The 18,350-nt window shown below is 39.9% G+C and overlaps 1 pseudogene across 1 annotated transcript; it reads right to left on the minus strand.

Annotated features, from left to right (window-relative positions):
- Positions 1-83: 83 nt before the first annotated feature.
- LOC307112672 (ran-specific GTPase-activating protein-like) lies at positions 84-12,358 on the minus strand (annotated as a pseudogene). Its single transcript has one exon. The product of its transcript is annotated as a ran-specific GTPase-activating protein-like (transcript).
- Positions 12,359-18,350: the final 5,992 nt, after the last annotated feature.

Here is an 18,350-nt window from a genome sequence, read left to right on the forward strand (position 1 = left end):
TGATTTGACCTTCTCATGCATATCAGAAAATCCTGTTAATAGAACTGGGACATATCCTTCAGAGAAGATTATCTCATGGATAATTTATGCTAATTTAATGAGTTAAATTCTTGTCTTCATAAATTTTGCTTTTTAAGAAATTTTTGTTACACTTGTTTTGCATGAGCAATAGTACCTGAGCATGAGAGGACTGGGTGCCTATTTTATATAGATAGGCCTTCTGAATCTAATATTTAAAATCAGTGTTTCACTTAACGTTTAATTGAAAGAAAATCTTATAGTCTAGAATTTTGTTACAATAGTATTGGAAATTTACTGGGTGTTTTAACAGTAAGAAAAAAAGATATTAGTGATAATTGCATTTTCCTGCCATTTTATATAATCTGATTATGTAACAGCTTTAATTACAGTTTTCAACAATGATTATAATACACATTCTAAAGCATTAATTTAAGTAAAAATGTATATATTTGCCTACTTGCAGGTAGCAAACAGAACTCAAATTGTTGACTATTACAACTTTTTCTTTACTGACCAATGGGGTGACATTGATTAATAAAATTATATAGGGTTCAGGTGTACAATTCTATAATACATAGTCTGTATATTCTATTGTGTGTTCATCACCCAAGTCAAGTCTCCTTCCATTACCATTTATCCCCCTTATACCATTTTCTACCTCCTCCATCCCCTTTTTTCTCTGGTAATCACCATACTATTGTCTGTGTCTATGAGGGTTTTTTGTTTTGTTTTATTTTTTTTTGTTTTTGCTTCATCCCTTCACCTTTTCACCCAGCCCTGCAACTCCCCTCCCCTCTGACAGCTGTCAGTCTGTTTTCTATCTATAATTGTGTTTCTATTTTCTTAGTTTATTTTGTTCATTAGATTCCACATATAAGTGAAATCATATGGTACTTGTCTTTGACTGGCTTATCTCATGTAGTATATGCTCTCTAGGTCCATCTATACTGTCACAAAAAATAAGATTTCCTTCTTTTTTTATGGCCAATTAGTATTCCACTGTGTAAATGCTTTTTCTTTTGTTTAATATATTTTATTGATTTCTTACAGAGAGGAAGGGAGAAGTATAGAGAGTTAGAAACATCAATGAGAGAGAAATATCAACCAGCCGCCTCCTGCACACCTCCCACTGGGGATGTGCCCGCAACCAAGGTACATGCCCCTGACCGGAACCGAATCTGGGACCTCTCAGTCCGCAGGCCGATGCTCTATCCACTGAGCCAAACCGGTCAGGGCTGTAAATGCTTTTTTAATCCACTCGTCTACTGATAGACACCTAAGCATTTCCAGGTTTTGGTTGTTGTAAATAATATTGCAATGAACATAAGGGTGCATATATCCTTTTGAATTAATGTTTTGGGTTTCTTCGGATATATTCCCAGAGTAGAATCACTGGATCATAAGGCAGTTCCATTTTTAATTTTTGAAGGTCATACCATACTGTTTTCCACAATGGCAGCACCAATCTGCAGTCCCACTAATAGTGCACGAGGAGGATTCCCTTTTTTCCATGTTCTGTCAACACTTGTTTGTTGATTTATTGATGGTAGCCATTCTGACAGGCATAAGGTGATTATTTCATTGTGCTTATCTTTTCATATGTCTATTGGCTATCTATATGTCCTCATTGGTAAAGTGTCTACCTGGGTTTTTTGCTCATTTTTTAATTAGATGGGGGTTTTTTGTGTGTGTTGAATTGTATAAGTTCTTAATAAATTTTGGACACTAGCCCCTTATCAGATGTATCATTATAAAATGTATTCTCCCATTCAGTGGGTTGTCTTTTCATTTTGTTGATGATTTCCTTTGCTGTACAAAAATATTTTAGTTGGATGTGGTCCCATTTGTTTATTTTTTCTTTTGTTTCCCTTGCTTGAGACAGTATATCAGAAAAAAATACTGCTAAGAGAAAGATTTTACTGCCTATGTTTTCTCCTAAGATTTTTATGGTTTTGAGTCAAACATTTAAGTCTTTAATCTATTTTTAGTTTATTCTTGTGTGTGGTATAAGAAGGGTCTGATTTCATTGTTTTCCCATGTATCTGTTCAATTTTCCCAACACCATTTATTAAATAGATTATCTTTACCCCATTGTGTGTTCCTTTCTTTTCTTAATCCTCACCCAAGGAGTGAGGATATTTTTTCCATTGATTTTTAGAGAGAGTGGAAGGGAGGAGGAAGGGAGAGGAGAGAGAGAAACATTGATGTGACAGAGACACATCGATTGGTTGCCTCCCATACTCAGCCCGACCAGAATCGAACCTGCAACCCCAGAACATGCCCTTGACCGGAGTTAAGCCTGAGACACTCTGGTCACAGGCCAACACTCTAACCACTGAGCAATGCCGGCCAGGGCCCCCATTGTGTGTTGTTGCCTCCTTCATGAAATATTAATTCACTATTTTTGGTCTCTGTATTCTGTGTCATTGATCTATATATCCGTTTTTATGCCAGTACCATGCTGTTTGATTACTATGCCTTGTAGTGTAGTTTGATATCAGGTAGCATGATACCTACAACTTTGTTCTTTCTCAAGATTGCTCTGGCTATTCAGGGTCTTTAGTGGTTCCATGTAAATTTTTAGGATATTTGTTCTAGTTCCATGAAATACGTCAGTGGTGTTTTGATAGGAATTACATTGAATCTATAGATTGCTTTAGATATTATGGACATTTTAATGATGTTAATTCTTCCTCTCTATGACCATGGTATATTCTTCTATTTATTTGTATCTTCTTCAGTTTCTTTCTTTAGTATCTTATAATTTTCCAAATACAGGTCTTTTATATCCTTGGTTAAATTTATTCCTAGGTATTTTATTCTTTTTGAAGCAATTGTGAATGAGATTGTTTTCTTAGTTTTCCTTTCTGAAAGTTTATTATTGGTGTATAAAAATGCAACTGCCCTGGCCAGTGTGGCTCAGTTGGTTGGATGTTGACCCATGCCGGTTCCATTACTGCTCAGGGCATATGGCCCGGTTGCAGGCTCAATCCCCAGTAGGAGGCGTGCAGGAGGCCACTGATTGAAGTTTCACTCTCACATTGATGTTTCTCTCTGTGTGTCCCTCTCCCTCTATCTCTCAACATCAATTAAAAATATTTTTAAATAAATAAATAAAATTTTAAAATGCAACTGATTTCTGGATATTTATTTTATATCCTACTTTACTGAATTCATTAATCATTTCTAGTAGTGTTTTTTCTGGGGGGGGTGGATTCTTCAAGGTTATATACAGTATCATGTCTTCTGCAAATAATGACAGTTTTACTTATTTTTTTTCCAATTTGGAGGTCTTTTATTACTTTTTCTTGTCTGATTGCTGTGGCTAGGACTTCCAGTACTATGTTGAATAAGAGTGGTGAAAGCAGACATCCCTGTCTTGTTCTTGATATTAACGGAAATGTTTGTAGTTTTTGTCCATGAGTATAATGTTGGCTATGCATTTGTTGCATTATGTTTCCTCTGTTCCTACTTTGCTGAGAGTTTTTATCATAAATGAGTGCTGGATTTTATAAAAGCTTTTCTGCATCTATTGATATGATCATGTGGTTTCATCCTTCATTTTGTTTATGTGGTGTGTCATGCTTATTGATTTGCAGATATTGTACCAAACCTTGTATCTTCAGAATAAATCTGACTTGATCATGGTGGTATGAATTTATTAATATATTGCTGGATCTGGTTTATTAATATTTTGTTGAGGATTTTTGCATCTATGTTCATCATGGATACTGGCCTATAATTTTCTTTCTTTGTCATGTCTTTATCTGGTTTTAGAATTAGGATAATGCTGGTCTGGTAAAATGAGATTGGGAGTCTTCCCTCCTTTGAATTTTTTGGAATAGTTTGAGAAGGATAGGTGGTTGGTTCTTTTTTTATTTCTTGTTGGAATTCAGTTCCCTTGTAAAAACAAACTGAAAAGAAGGACAAGGCAAACTTTTTTAAAAAGTAAAAGGAAGGAACAGAAAACAAGGGCAGAAGACGCATTGCTTCTCCTCAGCTTTCTCCTTGGTCTCCTCGTCTCCTCCACCAAAAGATCTAGCTTTTCAGCCACTTTCTCAGCATTATCCTTTTTGCCCAGTCCTCTTTTCTCTCTCTTTGATCTCTTTCTTGCATTCTTCAAACTTTGTCTTGAATTTCTGTGCATTTTCAGTACTGAGGAAGCAGATGGCCAGCAGCTCCTGCTTGGGGAGCTCGTCAGCAAAGTCGGCATGGGTGTTCCAGATCCAGGCATGGTCATTGCCTGTGTTTGGCTTCAGCTCCATCATTGGCATGATATAGTTGTTGGCACATATCTTGAAGGCCTTATCCCTCCTCACGAGGAGGCGAATGGTCCCTTTTTCCTTATGCTTCAGGACTTGACATCACCAGTGCCTCGTTCCTTCCATTCTGGGAAATTGTTCTCTGAAGCGAATCTAAACAGCTTTGCCCTCATTTTGAAAAGCTCTTCATCTTCTAGCGTTTTAATTTCTTGCTCAGGAAGAGAAACTATAGACTTAAACTGAGGGTCATGGTTGGACTCATCTGCATTCTCAATGGAGGTATCATGGTCCTCATGGATGTCCTTGGTGGCCATGGTGGCCACCCGGTGGCTCAGCACTGGCTCAGTGGCTCCTTCACTCCAAGTCTGGCGCTGGCCCGGGTGCCTCCCATACCTCCACCTATTCCCTCCACCTAGTGACTGCTAGTTTTGGGTTTTTGTTTTTTTTTTGCCAGTTTTTTAAAATTGTATTAATTGATTATAGATAGTGAGAGGAAAGGTGGGAGGAAGAGAGAAACATCAATTTGTTCCACTTATTTATGCATTCATTGCTTGATTTTTTTTCTTTCTTTTTTTGGTTTTGTTTTGTTTGTTAATCCTCACCTGAGGATATTTTTCCATTGATTTTTAGAGAGAGTGGAAGGGAGGGGGAGAGACCGAGAGACAAACATCGACGTGAGAGAGACACATCCATTGGTTGCTCCCCACATGCACCCTGACCAGGGCTGGGGATGGAGCCATGCGCCCTTGACAGGAACATTACTTGCTTGATTCTTGTATGTGCCCTGACAAGGAATTGAACCCATAACCTTGATGTATCAGGACGACACTCTAACCAACTGAGCTACCCATCCAGGGCAATTTTTCTTTGAATGTTTGGTAAAATTCATCGGTAAAACCATCCAGTGAGGACTTTTTTTAAAAATATATATATATTTTTATTTTTTACAGAGAGGAAGGGAGAGGGATAGAGAATTAGAAACATCAATGAGAGAGAAACATAAATCAGCTGCCTCCTGCACACCTCCTACTAGGTATATGTCCGCAACCAAGGTACATGCCCTTGACCGGAATCGAACCTGGGACCTTTCAGTATGCAGGCTGATGCTCTATCCACTGAGCCAAACTGGGTAGGGCAGACTTTTTTTTTGTTGGGAGCTTTTTTATTACTACTTTGATTTCATTAGTTGTAATCAGATTCTCTGATTCTTCCTGATTCAGTTTTGGAATATTGTATGTTCCTAAGAATTTGTCCATTTCTTCCAGATTGTCCAATTTGTTGGCATATAGTTGTTTGTAATATTTTCTTACAATCCTCTGTATTTTTTTAAAAAAATATATTTTATTGACTTTTCACAGAGAGGAAGGGAGAGGGATAGAGAGCTAGAAACATCGATGAGAGAGAGACATCGAACGGCTGCCTCCTGCATGCCCCCCACCGGGGGATGTGCCCGCAACCAATGTACATGCCCCTGAACGGAATCGAACCTGGGACCTTCCAGTCCGCAGACCGACGCTCTATCCACTGAGCCAAACCGGTTTCGGCATCCTCTGTATTTCTTTATGTCTGTTGTTATTTCTCTTTCATGTCTGATTTTATTTGGGTCCTCTTTTTTTTCTTGATGAGTCTGTTTAAAGGTTTGTCAATCCTGTTTACCTTTTCAAAGAACCAGCTCTTGGTTTCATTGAATTTTAGACTATGTTTGTTTATGTGTGTGTTTTTTAAATTTCCTTCCTTCTGCTCACTTTGGGCTTTGTTTGTTGTTCTTTTTCAAGTTCCTTTAGTGTAAAGTTAGACTGTTGTTGTTATTTTAATATATTTTTATTGATTTCAAAGAGGAGGGGAGGAGAGAGAGAAATATCAATGATGAGAGAGGATTATTGATTGGCTGCCTCCTGCACATCCCCCACTGGGGATTGAGCCCGCAGCCCGGGCATGTGCCCTGACTGGGAATTGAATCCTGATCTCCTGGTTCATAGGTCGACGCTCAACCACTGAACCACAGCGGCTGGGCTAAAGTTGGATTGTTTATCTGAGATTTTTCTTGTTTCTTGAGATAGGCCTGTAATACTATTGATAACTGGAACGGCAAGCTGAGATTTTGTTCCTGGGGTCATGTCTCGTGACTCCAAAGAATGAGCTCCGCAGACCAGAAGATTTAAGCAAAAGCGTGGAAATTTTATAAGCAGATTTAGACTCCCAACCCAAATAATGGGTTTCCAGTGAAGCCTTGTAGTCTAGTGGTATATATTTACTACAAGCCTACTCAATATCTACCTGTGTCGCCACCTGCTTGATTCCCTCAGTAGTTCTTGCCCAGCAATGGACCTGAACTTTTCCTCTGCATCAGTTCATCTTATTGCTGCAAACCCTCCCTAGTTTCACCTGCCTCCTGCTCAGAGTCCAAAAACATTCTATTATTTCTGCATCGTTGGTTCCTGTGATTAGGCTTTCTCAAACTGCTGTGTCTGCCCTACCTATGTTCCACATGCCTATGTTTTCCACTGAACCCCTGCCCTGTCCGCCTTTGTGTCAAGCTAACTCCTCTCATTATGACTTTCCCTCTTTTTTAAAAAAACATACATTTTTATTGATTTCAGAGAGGAAGGAAGAGCAAGAAAGAGAGATAGAAACATTAGTGATGAGAGAGAATCATTGATTGGCTGCCTCCTACACACCTACTACTGGGGATGAAGCCTGCAACTCACGCATGTGCCCTGACTGGGAATCAAACCATGACCTGCTGGTTCATAGTTCGATGCTCAACCACTGAGCAACATGGGCCAGACATGACTTTCCCTCTTAAGACTGCTTTCCCAGTCCCCCATAAATTTTGAGTGGTTGTGTTCTCATTATTATTTGTTTTCTTTCAAGGTATCTTTTGATTTCTTCCTTTATCTTACCATTAACTCATTATTTGTTTAGTAACATGTTATTTAGCCTCCATGTCTTTGTTTGTTTTTCAGTTTTTTCTTGTGATTGGTTTCTACTTTCATACTATTATGGTCAGAAAAGATGCTTGATATGATTTCAATCCTTTTAAATTTATTGAGACTTGTTTTGTGTCCTAACATGTGGTCCATCCTAGAAAATGTTTCATGTGCACTTGAAAAGAATGTATATTCTGCTGCTTTGGGATGAAATGCTCTGAAGATATCAATTAAATTCATTTGATCTAGTGTGTCATTTAAGGCCACTATTTTCCTTATTGATTTTCTGTCCAGTAAGATATATTCATTGATGTCAATGGGGTATTAAAATCCTCTACTATGATTGTAATACTATCACTCTATCATTTTATGTCCATCAAGATTTGCTTTATACGTTTAGGGGTCATTCTGTTGGGTGCATAAATGTTTACAATGGTTATATCCTCTTGTTCGATTGCTGTCTTTATTATTACTAGTGTCCTTCTTTTATCTTACTATAGCCTCTGTTTTAAAGTCTATTTTGTCAGAAATAAATATTGCTACCCCAGCTTTTTTTCCTTTCCATTTGCATGAAATATCTTTTTACATCCCTTTACATTTACTCTGTGTATTTTTTGTTCTGAGGTGGGTTTCTTGTAGACAGCATATGTATGGGTCTTATTTTCTTATACATTCAGCTACCCTATATCTTTTGACTGAAGCATTTAAGCCATTTACATTTAAAGTGATCATTAATTGGTACTTATTTATTGCCATTTTATTCTTTTAACTATGTTCCATGGTTTTTTGTTTGTTTCTTCTCCTTCCCCTCCTCTTACCCCTGCTACTCCTCTTTCTCCTCCTCTCCCCCTCCCTATCCCTCTGCCTCTTCTCCTGCTGCTGCCTATCCTTCCTCTTCCTCCTCCTCTTTCTCCCTCTTCCTCTTCTTAAAGCAGGCTCTTTAATATTTTTTTTATACTGGTGGTAACAAACCCCTTTAGCTTTTTCTTATCTGGAAAACTCTTTATTTCTACTTCAATTTTAAATGTTAGCCTTGCTGAGCAAAGTAGTCTGAGTTGTAGGTCCTTGCTTTTCATCACTTTAAATATTTCATGCCAATCCCTTCTGGCCTGAAATGTTTTGAGAAATCAACTGACAGTCTTATGGGAGCTCCCTTGTAGTTAACTAACTGCTGCTTTTAAGGTTCTCTCTTTGTCTTTAACCTTTTGCATTTTAATTATGATGTGTCTTGGTGTGGGCCTCTTTGGGTTCATTTGTTTGGAACTTTCTGTGTTTGCTGGATTTGTGTAACTTTTTTCTTCCTCAGGTTAGGGAAATTTTTAGTCATTATTTCTTCAAATAGTTTCTCAATCCCTTGCTGTCTCTCTTCTCCTTCTGGTACCCCTATGATGTGGATGTTATGCAGTATGTTGTCACAAAGGTACCTTAAATGATTTTCTACCTTGTTTTCCAAAGTGCTGATTCGATCCTCTGCTTTATTCAACCTACTGTTTATTTCTTCCAGTGGATTCTTCACTTTTGACTGGTCCTTTTTTATGGTTTCTGTGTCCTTTTTCATGTTGTTGCACATCGTCATAACCCTTACTTTGAACTCTATATCTGATAAATTGCTTGCTTCTGTTTTATTTGTCTCTCTTTCTGGAGATTTCTCTTGTTCTTTCATTTGGGACCTGTTTCTTTGTCTCCCTGTTTTAGCTGTCTCTTTGTGTTTGTTTCTGTGAATGAGATAGATATGCTATGACTCTCAGTCTTGCTGGGTGGCCTTATGTAGTCTGTGTCCTGTGTGGTTCAGAGGTGCACTCTCCTTGATCACCTGAGCTGGCTGCTCCAGGAATGTCCCTTTTGTGAGTTATATGGGCCCTCCTTTTGTAATTGAGTCTTGATTGCTATTGGCCCATTTATGCATGGGATCAACCATCAGGCTGGCTGACTGAGGTTCAGTCCCAACCACAGCATGCGAGCTGCTGTGCAGGTGCTGCCCACATGCAGCAGAGTCTGCCTAGGAGAGTCTGGTGCCTGCTGAGATCTCCCTTTGTATATACTGCTTGTGAAGCTAATTGTATCCTGCTCTGATGTTGTTTGAAGCTGGCCACTGAGTGTGTTGGTTCTGGGCCTTTTGGGAGGGACTCTAGTGCAGGCCAATGTCAGATGTTGCCTGTATCTGGCCCTGGACAACCTATCAGAGCTGCAAGCGATTCATAGTTAATGGCTGCCTCTGCTGGGCCAGAGTGTGCACAGGAAGGACCAAACTACACACCAAGGCTGGCACTGGGCCAGGGTCAGGCCAGCAAGTGTCCCAAGGCACCCCAAGACTTTCCTCGCCCTGCCTTTGGCTGCCAACTGCCGGTTAGGCTCCGTCACTGAAAGAGCCTCTGGCAGTACCCGAGTTGCATAAGGTAGGTTCACAGTGAGTCAGTCACCAGGTAGGGGTGAGTGATGTTCACCAGACTGATACAGACTCAAACTCAGTGCCAGTGCGGGGCCCAAGGCCACTCAGCAAATGTCCCCAGGTTTACCAAGTCTAGCTACCACCCACTGGGTGCTCACACACCTTTGTGTTCGGGGGGGTCACATGGAGTCATCAGGGTGAGGCCAACAGAGTTTATCAGGCCCAAACAGACCAAGATTTGGCCCTGTTAAGGGAGGGCTCTGCACTAATCAGGAATGTGAGGGGGAAATGGCCCCTGTTCTAGTCACAGAATCTGTCCCAGATTCTGCCAGGAGAGGGAGCTCAGCAAGATGGGGCTGCCAGGAGTCAGAAGGATGGGGCTAGTGATCTCCTGTGAGGGGAAGGTGTGGCCCTCACCCCAGACACAACTCAGTCTGTCCTGGATTTTGCCCTGACCTCGGCAGAATGGAGCCACTAGGCATCAGGCCTGTGGTACCTCCAGAGCCACAGCCCAGAGGGTGGTTCTGCCTGAAGCCCAGAAGGTGGTTCCAGCAGTTCTCCTGTGAGAGGAAAGCACCAGTTTCATGGAAAAGTGGGGGGAATGTCCCCCACCCTGAAGCCACACAGCTCAGTCACTGACACAACCTGAGTCTGCCCAGACCTCTATACTCTGACCAAGGCAACTGACTCCTCAGCAGGGCCTAAGCTCCACAGGGTGGGTAAGAGGGAGTCCAGAGAGTGGGGCTATTACATTCCCCCAGGCTATTGCCACAGGGAGGGGAGTAGATGGCATCTAAGAAAGGTGGCATCTACCATATGGGAGAATGACTCAGCACAGGGATCCTGGAGTCTGTCCCTTCAGCTTTCTCTCCAGAGCCACAAACAAATCCCACACTCTCCTCGAGACTCTAGTCCGCTCTGCCCTCCCTCTGCAGGAGCCCACGGTGACTGTCTGCAAATGGAATTTTTGCATTGGCTCTTAAGAAAGTGCCTGTGTCTCTGGCGGACTCCCATCTCTCCCTGGTGGACAGAAACCCTGCTGCTTTTCACAGCCCTGTGTTATGTGGGCGTCTTTCCCAGGTCTGGTGCTCTAGCCTGGGGAGCGTGGCTTGGAGTTTAGACCTCATGCTTCTCAGAGGGCACCTTTGCAGCTGAGATATTCCTCCGGAATCTCAGCCACCTTGGGAGCGGGGCCAGCCCTTTTCATGTGTCTGCCCTTCTTACTAGTCTCAATGCAGCTTCTTTTATAATCCTTGGTTTTAAGACTTCTCTTCAGCTAGTGTTCATTTGGTTATTCAGGATGATTGTTCTATAATTGTAATTCCAGTTTGGTCTTGGGAGTAGGTGAATGTAGCCTCCACCACTCCACTGCCATCTTGGATCTCCTATTGCAACTTCTACTTGCATACCAGTTCATGAGCTGCCTTTAAAGTTATTACACACTGCATACCTTAAAGATTCTTCTTGATATTACTGTTTAATGAAATTTATGCATCTCTGAATTAGATGCTTAACTAGTATATCAGGTACTGGAGATTTCCTTAGCCCTTTCTTAAGTCAATCACTAGGGTTATATAGTGTTTGTGGGAATGATGGGTAAATATAAAGCATAATTAGCAAACTAAGAGGAATTATATGTTCATAGTAAAAATTAAAAAGGCGCCCTAGCCGGTTTAGCTCAGTGGGTAGAGCATCGGCCTGCAGATTAAAGGGTCCCCGGTTGGATTCCGGTCAAGGGCACATGCCCAGCTAGTGGGCTCAATCCTCAGAAGGGGACATGCAGGAGGCAGCCGATCAATGAATCATTATTGATGTCTCTATCTCTCCCTCTCCCTTCCTCTCTGAAATCAATAAAAATTTATTTTAAAAAAATTAAAAAGGAGAAAGTAAGAGAAAGGAATGGAACTCTGAAAAACTGGTATACATGAAGAGTGGTAGATTGCAGTAAACCCTCAATTTTGTGGACCTTGATTTAACAGACTGAGTTTAATGGACAAAATTTCTGATCTGTATGTCATACTAGTATATGAAAATTAACACCATGTTAATTTAAAATACTTGTAACCTAGATTTGCTTATAGTTAATAGGTTATTTTTATATTAATTCACTTATTTTTAACAAATTTTAGCAAATAGCCATATGTTGGATAAAACACTAGTAATTTTGCTGACATAGATAAATATTACATGTCTACAACTATAGTCTACATATTTAAATCCAAGAGTCACTGCTCATAAACAATGTTCATGGAATGAATAGCATGCGCTCACCCTGCATCTCTCGAGGTAATTGGTTCTGTTGTCCTGTGGCATGACTTTCTGCAGCAGTTTGAATGTGTGCCAGCCAAGTTCCCCAGCCTTGTGCATTTGCTCACTCGTGACTGGTGAATGCACACATTTACTAGACTTATTCAGTATAAATTTAAAATTACAGCAATACATATAGACAGCTTTTCTGTGAAATTAAACTTTTCATGCATACTTAATTACACAAACATGTTTACATAACTAAAAAGAGGTAAACTAACCAATTTGTCAATTTTTTAACATATGCATCGGAAAACCTACTTTATTATATAGTGGACTTTTGGCTTTAATGGACACCCCCTCACTCAAATTAGTCTGTTATATCAAGGTTTTACTGTATCACCCTGTGCCCCACAGACCACTTCCTACCTCTTTCTAGTCTTTCTTCATAAATAGTTTTACAACAAACCATAGAAGTATTTTTAAGTTTAATATTTTTAATATATATATCCCCCAATATATATTAATTATATTAACATATGAATAATGTATTAATCCCCAATAAATTCAATATAAAGGATATTATATGTATTATAATATCTGTAACGATTTACAATAGCTAAGATTTGGAAACAGCCCAAGTGCCCATCAGTAGATGAATGGTTAAAAAAACCTGTGGTACAGCCCTAACCGGTTTGGCTCAGTGGATAGAGCGTTGGCCTTCGGACTGAAAGGTCCCAGGTTCGATTCCAGTCAAGGGCATATACCTTGGTTGCGGGCACATCTCCAGTAGGAGATGTGCAGGAGGCAGCTGATTGATGTTTCTCTCTCATCGATGTTTCTAACTCTCTATCCCTCTCTCTTCCTCTCTGTAAAAAATCAATAAAATATATATTTTTAAAAACAATAAACTGGTACTATATATATATATATATATATATATATATATATATATATATAATATATCCCATGATGAATGCAAATTGTAGAGCAAATTGTAGTGATGGTAAAATGTAAGCTACTTTTCAATATCAAATTTTTTCTATATATGATCTCCCTTTACATTCAAAGATGATTCTTCTGAGTTAAAAAAGATAATCTCTGACTTCTTGGACCTTCTTCAGTTCAGGCATTATTAACAGAAGTTTAAATGTTCTGCCAGTAACATATTAAATTGGCCTGAAACCTTTGCTTAAAATTAATCACCCCTATTTTTTTCAGGATTTTTGTCCATTGCAACTGGTGTTTCTTTGTCCACACCTGTTCTACATAATGTTATGTAACATTTTGTAGCATCCTTAACTCTTCCACCTTCCCTGCTTTAGTTTGTGCTTGCTACCATTTGCGTTTTTTGTTTTGTTTGTTTGCTTGTTTTTTAAATCCATTCTCAGCATCTGTTCATATGTAGATTTGATTTTCCACATTCCAGGTCCTCATTGTAAGTGGTCTGTTCCCCAGTCATGTTCACAGTGACAGGTAAGTGACATAGCTGGGGTCAGGTATAAGCAGTATGATCTTACAGTCATATAGGACCACTGCTCACAAGGTTCTAGAGTTTTATAGCTCTAAGTGAAAAGGAGCTAGGAATGTGGAAATAAATTCCCTGAGTCAGCATCCATTAAAGGAAGGAATAAGATGTTTGAGTTGATTCTTATTTTATGTTCATTGAAATAGTATGCATTTTTAACAATTCACAATAGCTAAGATCTGGAAACAGCCCAAGTGCCCATCAGTAGATGTGCGGATAAAAAAGCTGTGGTACATTTACACCATGGAATACTATGCAGCAGTAAAAGAAGAAGAATCTCTTTCCCTTTGAGACAGCATGTAGGGACCTGGAGTGTATCATGCTAAGTGAAATAGGTCAGTCAGAGAAAGACAAGTATCACATGATCTCACTCAGATGTGGAATCTAATCAACAAAATAAACTGATGAACAAGAGTGGATCCAGAAACATGGAAGCATGGAATAGACTGCAGAATCTTGGAGGGAAGGCAGGGAGGTCAGATGGGTGGGAAGTAATCAACCAAAGACCTTGTATACATATATGCATAACTCATGGACACAGACAATAGGGTAGTGCAAGGCCTGGAGCGTTGGGGGGCAGGGGCTGGCTGGAGGGGGTCAATGGGGGAGAGAGGGGACATATATAATACTTTCAACAATAAAGATTTATTTAAAAAAATAGTATGCATTTTTAGTCATTAATATTTTGGTCTTTAATATTTACAGTGGCCCCCTCCCCTTATCCATGATTTCGCTTTCCATGGTTTCAGTGAACTGTGATCCAAAATATTCATGGAAAATTCCAGAAATAAATAATTTATAAGTTTTAGATTGCTCACAATTCTGAGTAGCATGATGAAAACTCATGCTCTCTTGCTCCATCCTGCCCAGGACACAAATCATCCCTTTGTCCAACATATCCACACTGTATATACTCTCATGAGTCACTTAATAGCCTTCTTTTCTTGATTATCAGATGGACTATCAAGATACTGCAGTACTGTCCTAGCCGGTTTGGCTCAGTGGATAGAGCATCAGCCTGCAGAATGAAGGATCCCAGGTTTGATTCTGGCCAAGGGCACATGCCTGGGTTGTGGGCTCCATCCCCAGTGGGGGGCGTGCAGGAGGCAGTCGATCAATGATTCTCATCGTTGATGTTTCTCTCTCTCTCTCCCGCTCCCTTCCTCTCTGAAATCAATAAAAAAAAATATTAAAGAAAAAAGATATTGCAGTACTTGTTCAAGTAACCCTATTTTACTTAATGTCACATTCACATAACTTTTGTTATAATACTATAATTGTTCTATTTTATTATTTATTGCTGTTAATCTCTTACTGTGCCTGATTTATAAATTAAACTGTTGGCTTCAGGCATCTAATGAGGGTCTTGGAATACACTGGTATACCCAGTGGGTAAGGGACTACTATATTCCTCTTTTGAAATAAACAGGGGAGTGCCTCTGATGACATTCACTCAGAAAGTGCCTTGCTCTCTTTTCAGGGAGAGTGAATTTTAAAAATTAATTATTGATTGCTTCCCCTATAATTGATTTCCTTCTCTACCATCAAATGATCATTTATTGTCTTTCTTGGTTATTATTATTATTTTAATTTTTATTTATTGATTGATCTTAGAGAGAGAGATTTGTTGTTCCACTTATTTATGCATTTATTGGTTGATTCTTGTATGTGCCCTGACTGGGGATCAAACCTGCAAACTTGGTGTATCTGGAGGTCACTCCAACCAACTGAGTTACCCTGGGCAGGGCCTTTCTTGGGTATTGTACTTAAGCCTAGATTGGTCATTGCTGGGTTGTGTTTGAGCAGTGTTATGCTGAAATGTACTTTGGGCTTGGGGGAACTCCTCCTGGGTCTATATTGACATCCAGAAACCAAAGGGTTTCTTTTGCTCTGAGCTAGTGCTTAGCCTTTCCAACCAAATATTGATGTCTGAACTAATCCCAAGGTGTGTTTTTTCTGATGTTGTGTTCTAAGAGCAGAATGCTGCCTTAGTGAGAGAGGTCCAGGAAATAGTAGGCTTCATCTTTCTTCAACCTGCCTGGCCTTTGGCAAGTATGGGAGTGTTGACAGCATTCTGAGACTTCTTGGCAGAAAAGGAAGGTCAGAAAGAGAGAGGTCGATAGGCAGAGAGCCAGGTCCCTACCTTCTTCCTTAGGGAGAATTAAGCCTGTCTGGCTGGCAGGGCACACATAATTACAGAGACACAGCATTTCAGCAGTTTGCAGGGAAAGTGATATGAAGGGACAGCTTCGAGTCAACCACAACCTAGATCTGAGGAGGTCAAACTCACTTCACTTGGAAGAAATAGAGAAGGAAGGAAGCTGAGGGCTTAGCAAGGTAAGTAACTTTTTCATCAACCAGTTTGCTGGCTTAGTTTATAGTTGACTAAAGCATTAGCACCTCAGGGAGTGTTAATCACTGCTCAAGCAGCTGAATGTGGTCATAATAGCAATGTTCCAAATGTATTTCTCCTTTTCTCTTTCTTTTTCTCAGCCCCTTTTGAGGCTCCCCAATGACTAACTTCATTCCCCTTCTCTTCCCTACCTCTCCAAGGGCATTTTTTATTTGCTGGTGAATTAGAGAAAATTAAATGGGCCTTCCTGGTCTGAAGGTGAAACGTAAGGCTTTTTGTGGTAAGGAGAGGAAAAGATGGGAGAACTAGGTCTGGGAATAAACTAACGATTTAGGGGGGTTGGTGATGAAGAATAGAAGTTTTTCTAGGCCATCCAGTTTGTCTTCTCTCCAGTCCTTGGTGTTTTCTCTCATAAATTAGAGCCCAAGTCACTGGAGATGGTTAGAAAAAAGTTTAAATGATTCCCTTTCTCAGTGGAGTAGACTCTGAACTCTGAAAAATTCTGAAAGATTGCTCTAATTCTTTCCAACGTCTCCCTGGCCCCCTCTGTTTTTTGTCTTTCTCTCAGTAACTGTCCCCACCCCAACAACTTGAACTGGGAGGATTCTGGGGCTGGGGTACAACAACTCACACATGAGTTCGAGTTTGTGGGTGCAAGTGCAGAGACCAGGCTCCTTATTTAATTCATCTGTATCACGAATCTGCTGTAAACACAGGAAACTATGACAGCAGGGGTTTCACCAGCAACACTCCTCCTCCCCAAGCTGCGTGATCCCTTGACTTCCAGCCCGTTCCACCAACCCCCGGAGAGCCAAGAGTTAACCTCCTATTGAAGGAAGACCTCTCTTTGCAAAGGCAGATAAGTACCTCTCTGGTCTTGTTTGGCTTCCATTGTAGCATAAAGGTTCCTTATTGAACATCAGGAAGGTATTTATTATTATATCTGCGATTTTAAGAGTCTTGAGTTTTCTCAAAGATACTTTTCCTCCCTACCTACAAACAAAAGATGAGCTCATTCTCTCAAGGCTTATCTTGCCTGAGGGGGCTGGGTGCTTCTTCTAGAAATGCAATGGTTATAGAGAAATGTGATGGAAGTGTGTGGTCTTTCAAAGTGGAGGGGCCCTGGCTAGTGTGGCTCAGTTGGGTGCAGTGTTGTCCCCTACACCAAAAGGTTGCAGGTTGGATTCCCGGTCAGTTTCACATATCTTGGTTTTGGGTTTTATTCCTGGTGCCAATTGATGTTTCTCCTCCAGGTCAATGTCTGTCTATCTATCTATCTATCTATCTATCTATCTATCTATCTATCTATCATTTATGGTATCTCTTCCTACCTCTCTCTTTAAAATCAATAAACATATCCTAGGGTGAGGATAAAAAAATGCAGGGAAGAGTTAAGTCAGTTATGATCCAAAGACGTGAAGGCATGAAGGCAATTCCATCTACCTTTAGTAATGGGATATGACCCTAAGTCCTAAAATAATCTATCATTAGGTCTAATTTCTTCTTTATTGGTAGGATTTTAGAAGAGAGGTTATACAGATCAGATTAGCTATCTCTGTTTTGTAGACTCTGAAATCATCCATTCATCTCTGGGTCAAAGGGAGAGATTAAAGGGGTGGGATGAAAGGATGAGGAGAAAAAAAAAAAACAAAGGAAAATATAAATTAGTTCCTCCATTAACCTGAGGAAGGGTTCTCAAGATAATGGATATTAGCTAGATGATTCTGGGAAGGTTTTTGTTTGTTTGTTCTGCTGCCTACATCGAAGCTGAATGATGACCTAGAGACGTTTTCCTAACAAATTTGGTCTGGAAGGATTAAATGTCAGACCATTTTTGTAACAAAACATGATCCCTGGTTTGAACTTTAATAGTTAGTTACCTCATTCAAACCAACCACTGTCAGTATTTTTATCCTCTCATATTTCCCTGTGCCTGGAGACAATTAATCTGGGTGTTAATAATGTTTTAGCTTCTCAATCTCTATGGATACCTTTTTTAAAAATTGAGGTGAAATTCACAAAACAAAATTAATTTTTTTACACTGAGCAATTAAATGGCATTTAGTACCTTCATATTGTTGTGTAACCACAACCTCTGTTTAGTTCTGAAAGTTTCATCAATCCCAAAGGAAAACCCCATATCCATTAAGCAGTTACTCCCCATGCCCCCTTCCACTCTGCCACTGCAATTCTGCTTTCTTTTTCTGTATTTACCTATTCTTATAATTTTGTTGTTGTTAATCCTCACCTGAGAATATTTTTTCCTATTGGTTTTTAGAAAGAGTGGAAGAAAGGGAGAGGCAAGAGAGAGAGAAACATTGATGTGAGAGAGACACTGATTGGTTGCCTCTCACAAGCGTCCCAAGTGGGGCTGGGGATTGGACCTGCAACCCAGATATGTGCCCTTGGCTGGGAGTCAAACCCCAGACCCTTCGGTGCACAGGGGCCGACACTTTAGCCACTGAGCCACACTGGCCAGGACTGAATTTACCTATTCTTAATATTTCATATAAATGTAATCGTATAATGTGACCTTTTATGTCTGGCTTCTTTCACTAGCATAATCTTTTTGAGGTTCATCCATGTTGTAGCATATATCAGTACTTCATTTCTTTTTACA

Source organism: Cnephaeus nilssonii (assembly GCF_951640355.1).
Source record: "Cnephaeus nilssonii genome assembly, chromosome: 16".
NCBI lineage: Eukaryota > Metazoa > Chordata > Mammalia > Chiroptera > Vespertilionidae > Cnephaeus > Cnephaeus nilssonii.